This window comes from Mesoplodon mirus, assembly GCF_964341445.2.
Source record: "Mesoplodon mirus genome assembly, chromosome: 7".
Classification (NCBI taxonomy): domain Eukaryota; kingdom Metazoa; phylum Chordata; class Mammalia; order Artiodactyla; family Ziphiidae; genus Mesoplodon; species Mesoplodon mirus.
The window spans coordinates 69,933,566-69,946,363 of record NC_138983.1 but is presented as its reverse complement, the minus strand read 5'-3'; positions in this window follow the sequence as shown (position 1 = coordinate 69,946,363).

Sequence of the window (12,798 nt, the reverse complement as noted above, 5' to 3'; positions counted from 1 at the left end):
ATATACTGTATAGGAGTTTTTGTGAAAAAAACAAAAACAACAAAAACAGGTAGTCAGAACATTAAAAGATTACCGTTACTTAAAGAAAACCAGACATCTCAGGTTAATGAATTTAGCACTTTTCTATGTATGGGAAGATGCAAGAATCTGGGCTCACTGAAATCATGCCTTTGATATGCACTTCAACTCTCTAAGGACTAGTATCCTGTTTATCTCCATCCTGAGTTCCCCTCAGGGTGCACTCTTGTGGGCAGCTACAGTGGCTGATGGCTTGAGGGTAGCAACATCCTTTCTTTATTGAAATGGCAGACCACATCCTTTGTCCATCGTAACAATGTTAAATTTCCTGAATTTGATAAGAGGATAATTTTTATAAGACAGTTATTATAAAAGAATGTCCTTGTTCTTAGGAGATGCTCACTCACATATTTACAGTAAAGGATTACAATGTCTGAAACTTCTGAAATGCTTCAGTAAAAAAACGGAATTATACAGAGAGAAAGCTTGAAGGCAAATGTGGCAAGCTGCTAAGAACTGATATATCTAGGGGAAGGACATACTAGAATTAGCTGTACAATTGTTGCAACCTTTTTGGATAGGCTTGATAATTTTTTGTCAGTTAACAAACACACACGTGTACACACAACTAAATGCAATGTGAGATCCTGGATTTGTTCTTAGCCTAGAAAAAGTGTATTAGTGGGATAATTGGCAAAATTTGCAGATTAGTTAGTAAAATTGTATTAATGTTGATTTCCTGATTTTAATAACTTTGTAAGATGTTATCACTTGGGGAAGCTAGGTGAATGGCTTATGGGAATTCTTTGTACTATTTTTGCATGCTTTTTGCAAATCTGAAATGATTTCAAATGGAAAAGTTAGGAAATTTTAGTTAGTAAAGTTAGTAAAAGCTCACAGTCTAGAACTTTTAGAGTTTTTTCTCCAGACACTAGGAGGAAAACAAAAATCATATAGTTGGAGAATGATAGAGCCAGGGTCCTAACACCCAGCCCCCAGTACTTTCCACTATCCCATTATCATGGATTCTTTGTCACTGTGATACTTGCTATTAAATCGTTCTTGAATTTAAGTGGAAATGTTTCCTACACATTACAAACACTGGTGTGTGCGTGCTTGTAACTGAAGTGACATTTAAATGCTTACAGAGACTTCATAACATCAGTCAGGTTTCCTCCCCAGCGCAGATTCTCTAATGTTGATTGGTTTTCCACATGATTTACCAGCAGCTCCCAAACTTGTCTGCACATTAGAATCACCCCGAAGATCTTTTAAAAATTTCACAGCCCAGACTGTACTCCAGAAGAATGAAATCACAATCTCTGGAGGTGGGACACAGGAGTCAGTATTTTTTGAAGCTCTTAGGTGATTCCAATATTGGAGACAAGCCTGGTAACTACTGTAATTTCCACTTCAATCCTATCACTGGAAGCAGGGCTGGATAAAAGTCTACTAGGAAATGCTGGAGAAGAGGTCCCTTCCAGGTAAATGATCTCTAAGACCCTGAGGCTCTATGATTCTGCAACGTTAGTGTTTCTTGTTTGTTTGTTTGTTTTTAGAAATGATAAATCACTTCATTTGAATTTAACCTCTTAAATTATAAGAGTATGGCATTATTTAGGCAGAGTTACATTTTCTAATGTTTCTATGAATATATGAAGCACTTTGAAAAGTGGAAATATATTTCCCTGTATAAAAGTTGCCTCATTGGGCTTCCCTGGTGGCGCAGTGGTTGAGAGTCCGCCTGCCGATGCAGGGGACACGGGTTCGTGCCCCGGTCTGGGAGGATCCCACGTGCCGCGGAGCGGCTGGGCCTGTGATCCATGGCCGCTGAGCCTGCGTGTCCGGAGCCTGTGCTCCGCAACGGGAGAGGCCACAGCAGTGAGAGGCCCGCATACCGCAAAAAATAAAAAAATAAATAAATAAATAAATAAAAAAGTTGCCTCATTATGTTTATTCTCAAGTATTTTTGTTAGCTAAATTATTTCACCTCCAAAGTAAACACTACGTAGATAATTAAGTTATGGCTATTGTGCTGTTTGGCATTTTTTTAAACTGAGGTAAAAGAAAAAGGCTCAGCCATGTTACATTTACATACATGCATATAAGCATTTATCATGATAGCTGGAAACACACACACAAAAGAAATGTTTTTGCTCAATATCTAGTGTAGAAAATAAGTATGCTAGTGATACTATTAAAATAACAATGTAGGATATGTACAAATTACAAATTTTAATATTCTAGCCAAAATGTGCAACATTAGTGTTTTGCAAACAATTCATTCTTTCAACACTGTCAAATTTGTCTTTTTCCCCAGAAAATTACAACAAATATTACATATTTTTCTGATTTTACATTTAATATAATTAAATATAAACCTATACAAATGATGACTAGAATATTATTTTCCAACAAATATTACACTGGAAGAATTCTTACAACATATAGTCAAAAGACAAATTCAAATATAACAAAGTTGAGCTTCCCTGGTGGCCCAGTGGTTAAGAATCTGTCTGCCAATTCAGGGGACATGGGTTCGAGCCCTGGTCCAGGAAGATCTCACATGCCGCAGAGCAACTAAGCCCACGCTCCACAACTACTGAGCCTGTGCTCTAGAGCCCTGAGCCACAACTACTGAGCCCACGTTCCACAACTACAGAAGCCCGCATGCCTAGAGCCTGTGCTCCGCAACAAGAGAAACCACTGCAACGTGCACTGCAACGAAGAGTAGCCCCCGCTCACCCCAATTAGAGAAAGCCCGCGTGCAGCAAAGACCCAACGCAGCCAAAAGTAAAAATAAAAATAAAATAAATAAATAAATTTATTAAAAAAATAACAAAGTTGTATAAACTCTCTGTCTTCCTAATTATCAAATTGAAATCCAATTATTTATTTGTAGTTTTAAAAATAGTCCAAAATATCTAAATAAGCCAAGAAGAATTAAACTGAGGATACTTCAAACTAATAAAATTTCTTTCCAAAGTTTAAAATCAACAGAACATGTCTGGCCACATATTTATAAACGCTGACTTTTTAAACTCATTTAAATTGAAAACTTCAAAATCCCCCAGAATTAGTAATAACAAATAAAAGATATTTAAAATTCTGACCTTAGAGCTTCCCTGGTGGTGCAGTGGTTAAGAGTCCACCTGCCAATGCAGGGAATGCGGGTTCGAGCCCTGGCCCAGGAGGATCCCACATGCCGCAGAGCAACTAAGCCCATGCGCCACAGCTACTGAGCCTGCGCTCTAGAGCCTGCGAGTCACAACTACTGAGCCCGCGTGCCACAACTCCTGAAGCCTGTGCACCTGGAGCCCATGCTCCACAACAAGAGAAGCCACCGCAATGAGAAGCCGGCACACTGCAACGAAGAGTAGCCCCGGCTCGCTGCAACTAGAGAAAGCTCGTGTGCAGCAACGAAGACCCAACGTAGCCAAAAATAAATTAATTAATTAATAAAAAAATTCTGACAAAATAGGATATATAAACCATCATTATTAAATGGTTTTTAAAACATAATAAATATTGATAAAACATGGATTATGCAACACAGTTTTCCTTCATGAGAAAGAAAAGCAATAATGAAAAAATGTTTTTTATGTTTTAATTTCAGAAGACAATTTTTTTCAAAAAACACAGGATAAATAATGGTCTTCCCTTCAGACCTGTTTTAGGCACAAGCTTACATATAAACACATATTCCTTCCAAAAATATGATCTTTCAATTAGAGGCTACATAAATTAGTACACAGACAGATACTTTGAAAGTTGCAAGGGCTTAGAACTTTCATTTGCTAATAGATCCTGGACTAACTGCTTCAGAGAAAGAAACACCTTCAGCAGGATGGGGGCTCCTTCATCCCCCTTGGCTACAGTACTTCAGCCTCCAGGGCTCTTCCATTCTTAGGCCCTTAAACTAGATAGAGAGGGGCAGACCAAACTACCTGGAAGTCACCAGAAACATTCCAAATGAATGAAACAGTCACTCTGAGCATTAACTGGCTTCAAATTGTTGTCCTTAAAATAAAAGATTTAGCCTCTATTTTATCTTTTATATAAACCTTTTGGAAATTAATTCTGTTTTAATAAAATCACCTCTAAATCTTAATTAGTAACAGACTTCCTTAGAGAAAAGATTATTATTTGGGATTGTGAGGGAAGAGGAAAATTCATTTGAAAGTCTGGATAATAAGCCCCATGAAGCTGGTGGCTATGAAACCTTAAGACCTCTAACAATGGTGCTACAACATTCTACATCCCTCGAAACTCTCCAATGATTAAGGAGGTGCATTAGAAATACAATAGTGGAAAAGTCAATACAACAGTAGAAAAATGGGAGGGTACTTAGAGAGGAACTTAATTAAAACTCAGATCATCCAAGCAAAAGTCATGATGAAACAATAAAACATGCTACTTCTGTTCTAATCAGAGATTGCCAAATTCATGTCCTGGTCTTTCTGTTCCAAAAAATACTTATTTTCCTTTATTAACAACTGTAAGATGGGATGCACAAAGTATTTTTAAATACTATTATTATTTAAGGAGGGTATAAAAAAGCTAAAGAATTGGACAACGGACATTCACCACAATCTGGACGCTTTTGCTCTGTAAGCTGTTTCACTCTGTTAAAGGGAAGGAGTCAGCAAATCTCTACTCATGAGTCAGAAACTTTTTTCAGGGTTAGAAGCACTCTCCACAGTGCCCAGAAACCACTCTAGGAAGGACTGCCTTCTTGCCTAACAAGCTCTAGAAAACCTGACTTTTCTGCAGACATAGTTTTCTTTTCCCCAAGATCAACCTTGACTCTCAATGAAACATACTAGAAATATCAGAGAGTGAAAACACATACACATAAAAGGAAACAAGAAATGAATACAGGATTAGAACTGAGATTTAGTCAGGAAAAAGTTAACATACAAATTCTAATACACATTACTCAATGCTATAGAACAAGAAGGAATCACTACACAAAGATATAGGAGTTTTAAATTGTTGTGTTTGAGGAAGATGCTTCAATACTACCACAAAAATGTTTAAAACATTAAGGGGCATGGCAAATATGTCTCAAAAAAGAAATAATCTATAATATATCGCTACTCTAATAAGGACATATTTATGAAGTAGCAACACCAAGAAGAGAAAGGATAAAGTTCAAAAGTAAAGCAAACTCAAATCACTTTAACAAGTGAAGAGTAATAGTGGACAGCAAAATAGGTAAAGTCACATGGTACAAAACAAATATAGAATGGCATAAGCTGTACATGTGTTACTCCATACACAGGGAATCTAAAGTGAGGGTGAGGATTTAATTAAATGACACATATTTTCATATCACTAAAAAGGAGATGTTAAATGGACTAAAATTAAAAAATAACATTTTAATACAATGATTCATAGGAGATGGCAAAGAGAGCTAGTAGATGGAATTTTATTTTTTCCTCCCTTATTTTTAAAACACTCAGACAAGTTATAACTTTAAAATCATTATTCATAAAAATAAGTCATTATTCATGAAAAAATTTCATGGAGTAGCAAAATTATAAGAATTGTAAAATGATTTTTTTTGGGGGGGGGGTACGCGGGCCTCTCACTGTTGTGGCTGCTCCCGTTGCGGAGCACAGGCTCCGGACGCGCAAGCTCAGCGGCCATGGCTCACGGGCCCAGCCGCTCCGTGGCATGGGGGATCCTCCCGGACCGGGGCACGAACCCGTGTCCCCTGCATCGGCAAGCAGACTCTCAACCACTGCGCCACCAGGGAAGCCCTAAAATGAAATATTTTAACACTTTAATTACAAGATATATGTTCATAATCCTGGACAGTCTTAGGAAACATACTTATTACTAAGGATAAAACAAAAGGAGCAGGAATTCCCTGGCAGTCCAGTGGTTAGGACTCGGTGCTTTCACTGCCATGGGCCTGGATTTGATCCCTGGTGGGGGAACTAAGATCCCACAAGCTGTGTGGCGTGGCCAAAAAAAAAAGAGGTAAGAAAATTTGCACAGCAAAAGTCATATCTATTGCTTACAATAGATTGTAAACAAATTATTAAAAAAACTAGTTAAAAAATTGTTAAAAAACAAAACAACTTGTTAATAGGCAGGCAGAGCTTGGAAGGCAACTGGAAGGGCGAGCCTATAAGTAAAAATACACTGTCAAGGGCTGACTGACAACCAAGATGGTACATGGCATTCATCATCAAGAACATGACTAATATCAATTAAAATATAAACTAAATTTGTGAAAATTGTAGATATCTGTAAATGTGAAATGTAAATTTTTTCCTACATAACTCTATAGGCAATATATGGAAAAATCCCTGAATTTCTGAAATTAAATAAAAGGTTTTATTGGTTTTGTTTTGCTTTGCTTTTATCTCAATGAACACTTTGGTAGTGCTGGTAACCATAAATCCAAAATTTTCAATTTGGTGTCTTCACCACTTGCTGCTGCTGCTTGTTCTGGCTCAGTTCTTGAATTTTTTAAAGCAAGGTTACTAATGCATAACTAACTACTCAGCCATAAAAAAGAACAAAATAATGCCATATGCAGCAATATGGATGGACCTAGAGATTGTCATACTAAGTGAAGTAAGTCAGAGAGAGAAAGGCAAATATATGATTATCACTTATATGTGGGATCTATAAAAAGGGTACAAATGAACTTATCTACAAAACAGAAATATTTACAGATGTAGAAAACAAACTATGGTTATTGGGGGTAAGTGGGGGGAGGGATAAATTGGGAGATTGGGATTGACATATACACACTACTATATATAAAATAGATAACTAATAAGGACCTACTGTATAGCACAGGGAACTCTACTCTGTACTCTGTTATGGCCTATATGGGAAAAGAATCTTAAAAAGAGTGGATATATGTATATGTATATAACTGATTCACTTTGCTGTACACCTGAAACTAACACAACACTGTAAGTCAACTAACTATACTCCAATAAAAAAATTTTTTTTAATGACATAAATAAATAAATAAATTATAGCATTATTGAAGTAGGAAATAGATGGGCCCCTGGGCTGGACAGCTGGTGTTTTATCAAATGGAGCAAAACTGAAGTTTTGTGCTCAGCCAGACAAGAATGATGCCCGTTTCCCTTCCTCCATTGATATGGAGGGAATGAACTAGCAGTGGGGAATTTGTTGCAGCAAAAATAGAAATGAGGGAATTCCCTGGTGGTGCAGTAGTTCAAGGATCTGTCTGCCAATGCGGGGGACACGGATTTGAGCCCTGGTCCTGGAAGATCCCACATGCCGCAGAGCAACTAAGCCCGTGCACCACAACTACTGAGCCTGCACTCTAGAGCCCGCGAGCCACAACTACTGAGCCCGTGTGCCACAACTACTGAAGCCCACGTGCCTAGAGCCTGTGCTCTGCAAAAAGAGAAGCCACTGCAATGACAAGCCCGCACACTGCAACGAAGAGTAGCCCCCACTCGCCGCAATTAGAGAAAGCCCGCATGCAGCAACAAAGACACAACGCAGCCAGGATAAATAAATTTACAAAACAAAATAGAAATGAGACTTTTCTTTTCTGATAAACAAGGAAAATAAGGAAACGAACAGGCTGGGGAAACAACATAAACAGGCCTGAAAGAGTTAAGCAATCTTGGTTATTCTTTAGCTATTACTACTAACAAACACCTGTAGCTAGACCTGTCCTTCACAAAGCTGATTGCTCTGATTCCATACGAATTACCCTTTGCACCTAGCATTTCTTCTCCCCCACACTCCCTTGTAGCACTCTTCATTTCAAAAAGAACATCACTGGCTGATAACTTCAGGGCCACCAGACCGTGGTTGCTGAGCTGCCTGATGCCAGCTTTGGCCATGAATTTGCAGAAGAAAAGAAATGCAAGACCTTAATTACTTTGAGCCTTATCACCTACCCCAGACTGCGAGCCCCAGGCTATATAACCTTTCCCTATTCCCCAGGGAAGGGGGGGCACAGTTCTGGAGGCACTAGCCTGCTGTGTTTTCCCCTTTGTCAGGCAAAGGTTAAGGCCATTTTTCTTGTTTCTCCAAAACTCCGTCTCCGTATTTCTTTCCGGCATCGTGCACAGACAGTCAAGATTTTTGGCATCACTATTTATAATAGCCAAGCAACCTACGTGTCCATTAACAGATGAATGGATAAAGAAGATGTGGTATATATATACTACAATGGAATGTTACTCAGTCATAAAAAAGAATGAAATATTGCCATTTGCAGCAACATGGATGGACCTAGAGATTATCATACTCAGTGAAACAAGTCAGAGAAAATATTACATGATATCACTTATGTGTGAAATCTAAAAAATAATACAAATAAATTTATTCACAAAACAGAAACAGACTCACAGACATAGAAAACAAACATGGTTATCAAAGGGAAAAGGGGGATAGAGGGATAAACTAGGAATATGGGATTAAAAGATACAACACTATGTACAAAATAGATAAAACAGCAAGGATTTACTGTATAGCACAGGGAACTATATTCAATATCTTATAATAACCTATAATGAAAAAGAATCTGAAAAGTATATATACATATATAAATATATATGAATCACTTTACTGTACACTAACATAATATTGTTAATTAACTATAGTTCAATACAAAATTTTAAAAACTGAAAAAAAGTCACCTATTAGATCTAAATTGTTGGATTTTAATTAATTAATTGATTAATTAACTAATTAAAACACAGGTAGGGAAAGACTGAAATCCTGCTAATGATATTGTGTTAAAAAAACAAAAAGCAAGGAAAAGATCCAATTTCCTTCAAATCTCATACCTTGAAAACAAGCTGTAATTAGAGTCTTCCATTGTATCACCCATAGGAACTCTGCATTTTACCTAATACACTTAGTTTCTCAATTCCAACAAAAAACAAATGAATTATTCAAGTATCAACTTGAGACACCAGTGGTTAAGGGTAAAGATGATCTTCTCTAGCAGCTTTTTCAGGCGACAAAAATCTTGCATGAAAATGATGAAGGTCATCATCTAACTCTGCCTCTTTATCAATTTCTTCTTGATCCATTGCACAGCTATAAAACAAAAATTAAACTTTAGACACTAACCAGAACTAGACTTGTCAATATTTCTCCCTAAAGGAAATACATTTCTTACCCCCTCTTTTATTAGCTAGACTATCTTAAAAGTCACATTATCACAAATACTAAAATTTCCTTTAAATTTTTCCTCATGTGAAAAACAGATTTGCATTTAGGCTTATGGTAATACAAATCTGTTCAATTAGCATGAAAAAAATGCCATTGTAAACAAATCTTGGTTAAAAAAAAAAAAAGTAGAGCCATATCTCAAAGGATTTTTTACCACTACTTCTAAATTGCAGTTTCCTTTAGTGAGAGTCAAATATTCTAGAGGACCACTGTCTTTTAAAATATAATTTTAATTATATATATCTAAGTATACTATAAAATGTACATGCTTCATGAAAATTCATATGTGAAACAAAGTTCCAAATTACTTATACATACCACTAAGTCAACTAAACCAAAGACTTCTTAATATCTAAGAATATGAAGAAGAATGGGATAAATCAAACACAGGATGAATACTTTCTAACAGAGCTGGAAAAAATACTATTAGCAACTCTTTAAGAAACAATCTTTACTCACAAATGCCCAGTACTCATAAGAACTGGGATTCCTTATGTCCATAAATAATCTTAGGCCAACAATTCTTTTTTTACTAATATAAATGAATAATTTGCTGGAAACTGTGAGGTATGTCTACATTAATATCCATCCGTTATCTACTCATGCCAAAAAAGCATTTTAAAAATTTTCTCTAAGTTCTCCTCCAATTACTAATTTTTTACTTGAATATATTTGACATATACCACTGTGTAAATTTAAGGTGCAAGATGTGTTACTTTGATATATTTAATATATTGTAATATGACTGCTGTTGTATTGATATTTGTCACATTTCATAAAAGTACAATATTATTGTCTCCAATTACTTTCTGATTTGACCCCAGTCCACCATCTAAAAAAATTTATCCTAGGTGAATCCCTGTCTTATCACAATACCACTTACAGATAGAGTCATCAACAAAAGGATATCCCAGATCATTTTAAAATATTTCCTACAATTTAAACAACAGAGATAGGAATTCTTCTCTATCGCTAAAGAAACATAGCATTACTCTGCTGAGTGATTTCTGTGGGTTTTTTTAAGCTACATATAAGCAGAACTTTTCTAGATTGCTATATTTAATTTTGGGATCCATGATTTAAGGGAAAAAATCTGAAGTGTTTGGAGGAGTATACAATGATTATTTTAAAATTTGTAAAATGAGAACTAAGAGTTTAAAAAATTATTAATGTTAAAAGAAACAATGTAAAATTTTGAGGTATTACAGTGGATTTGTTCACTCAACAGCTTTAAACATGCATTCCTGTACTTCAGGGGTAGGAAATTAAATATTATTTCCCAACCTCCCTTGCAGCTAGGGTTCCAGATATGATTGGTCCAAACAATCAGATGTACTCACTTGAAACTTTTACTCAGAACTGAGTTACATGGGGACAGAAGCAGGACATGAAATATCCATTTTTGCTGACACAAAGCAAGGCAGAGGTGGTGTGGTTCTGGAGCTGGCAACTTCATGACTTCCTAATCTGGCAGGTGGCTTCCTGATTTAGCAGGCAGCTTCTTGATTGTTCCAAAAGCAGCAGCTTCTTTGGCAGTCCAGTCTCATGATGCAGTTCCTAGAAGCTCAGCCTAAGTTCTGTTCTTTCAGCCCTCCCAAAGATTCTGTGAGCTATCTATACACTGCCCCCCACCCATCAATCCCATTCTGTTTAGTAGCTGAAGATGATTCTATTACTTACAATGAAGAATCTTAACCTATACAGAATTTGGTAGCTAGAAGTAAAGTGCAGCAAGTAAAAGGATCTGAAAAATGGTACTGGCTTAGTTAAGAAGGTAGGGTTTGGGGCAGTGATACTTCATGCCAACTGAGTTTAAGGTATCAGAGAAAATGGTGGTAGAATTTCAGAATGCTAGCATGTGTGGGCTGCGCCTTGCCTCCTTCAGAAAAGTCCTACAGGAGAGATGTGGCTCGGGCTAAGGTGAGCAAGTCTGCAGAGATGGAAGGCAATATAGCTTTGCTGAGAGAACTGCTCTCTATCTACCAAATTAATTGATAAAGTCCCAAATCTGGAGCCCTGAGGAATTGAAAAAGTCAACTACTGTACTACCGTATTCCAAACTGAAACAGTTATAAGTAAAGGTTCTGAGGAAGCTGCTAAAGCTTTCACAACCTTTCCAAGAAACTTCCCTTAAGAATTTTCTGCCGAATAATGGGAGCCATCCTAAGGAAAAAGATCAGATTAAGACTGTTGTTATCCCATCCAAGCCTATAGTTTAAAACAATCCCAAGTGGGTACCAGTCATTTAAGACTCAAGGGGAGAAAAGAACACAGAGGCCAGCAAGTAAAAGATGAGGTTCTTTGTTAAATATGTCTTGACAAGATCTTTGTGGTTTCTCGTGGTAATAATTGAAGAAAACAGACCAGAAACTTACAACTTTTTAGGGAACTGTTTTGCCAAGAAGCAAAACAAAACAAAAACAAATAAAACCCTAAACCTGGCCTGAAACAGCCTGTAACTCTCTGAAACAATCCCGAGGCCCCAAACCCACAATAACAGGAAATGAAGTGCGAAGACTGTCCAGGCTTCAAGAAGAGGACACTTTCCAACGCCCACTTGAGTCCTTGAAGGTTAATGGGCAATAAAAACATCCTAGAGGGCAATGCCAAAGGCCCCTGAGGACATTAGACAAGGGAGTTCCTCCCAGAAAGGTGAAGCAGGGGTTGCCTAATAGAAAAACCAAAGAATATATTTATGGACAGAGCAGAGAGACCTTGCTATTTTTGCCAAGCAGTATTTTTTTAATTGTTATGGAAAGATGACTGCTATGTTTCCTGTTTTCCCCTTTTCTAAAAGGTTGATTTTATTGCAGTTATCCTGTATCTATCCCATTATGCATATGGTGCTCAGGGGGCAGACATGTTGCTTTTTAGTTTGCAGATGACCAGAACATTAAAAAAACCACATCCTAACCTGACGGAGGGGACTATACTCAGATGTCATGGGCTTTGAACTACATGCAGTAATAGATTGGGTTTTGGTGGTTTCCTTTTGAGGTGGGGGAAGTGAGCGTTTTCTGTTTCGGAATAATGTACATAGATATTTAGGTAACCAAAAGGCTGTTTAAATTAAAGCTGTAAGTTGCCTACCAAACATTCCCTCTTCCCTTCTTAAAGGGAATCCTTCCTAAAAGAATCCTAACTTTTAGCTGGTCCCATTGCCACATGGATTTCTCAGCTTCCCTAGCAGCTAGATGGCCATGTGACACAGCTCTGGCCAATGAGATGTAAATTCGAATGCTATGTGGTTCTCTGGGAAAATTGCATCAAGGAAGCTGATTCAACTGGGGGACGTTCCTTTTGTTGCCCTTCCCCACTGCCTCCAAGAGCCATCTTGGACCCTGAGAATGAAATAACTCGAGAAAAAAAACTATGCACTGGGGAGAGCAGAGGAGAAAGATAGGAACCTGTACACCACCTACTTCCAGATTTCTTCTATGTAAAAGGCAAAAGTTCTTATTCAGTTTAAACCACGATTATCTTTGGGTTTTCTGTTATATGTAGCAAAACCTGATCTTGAATGATAGAGTATAAAGCAAAAATGTAAATGAAAAATGATCTTAAGTGGTAGCAAGAGCTGTTTGG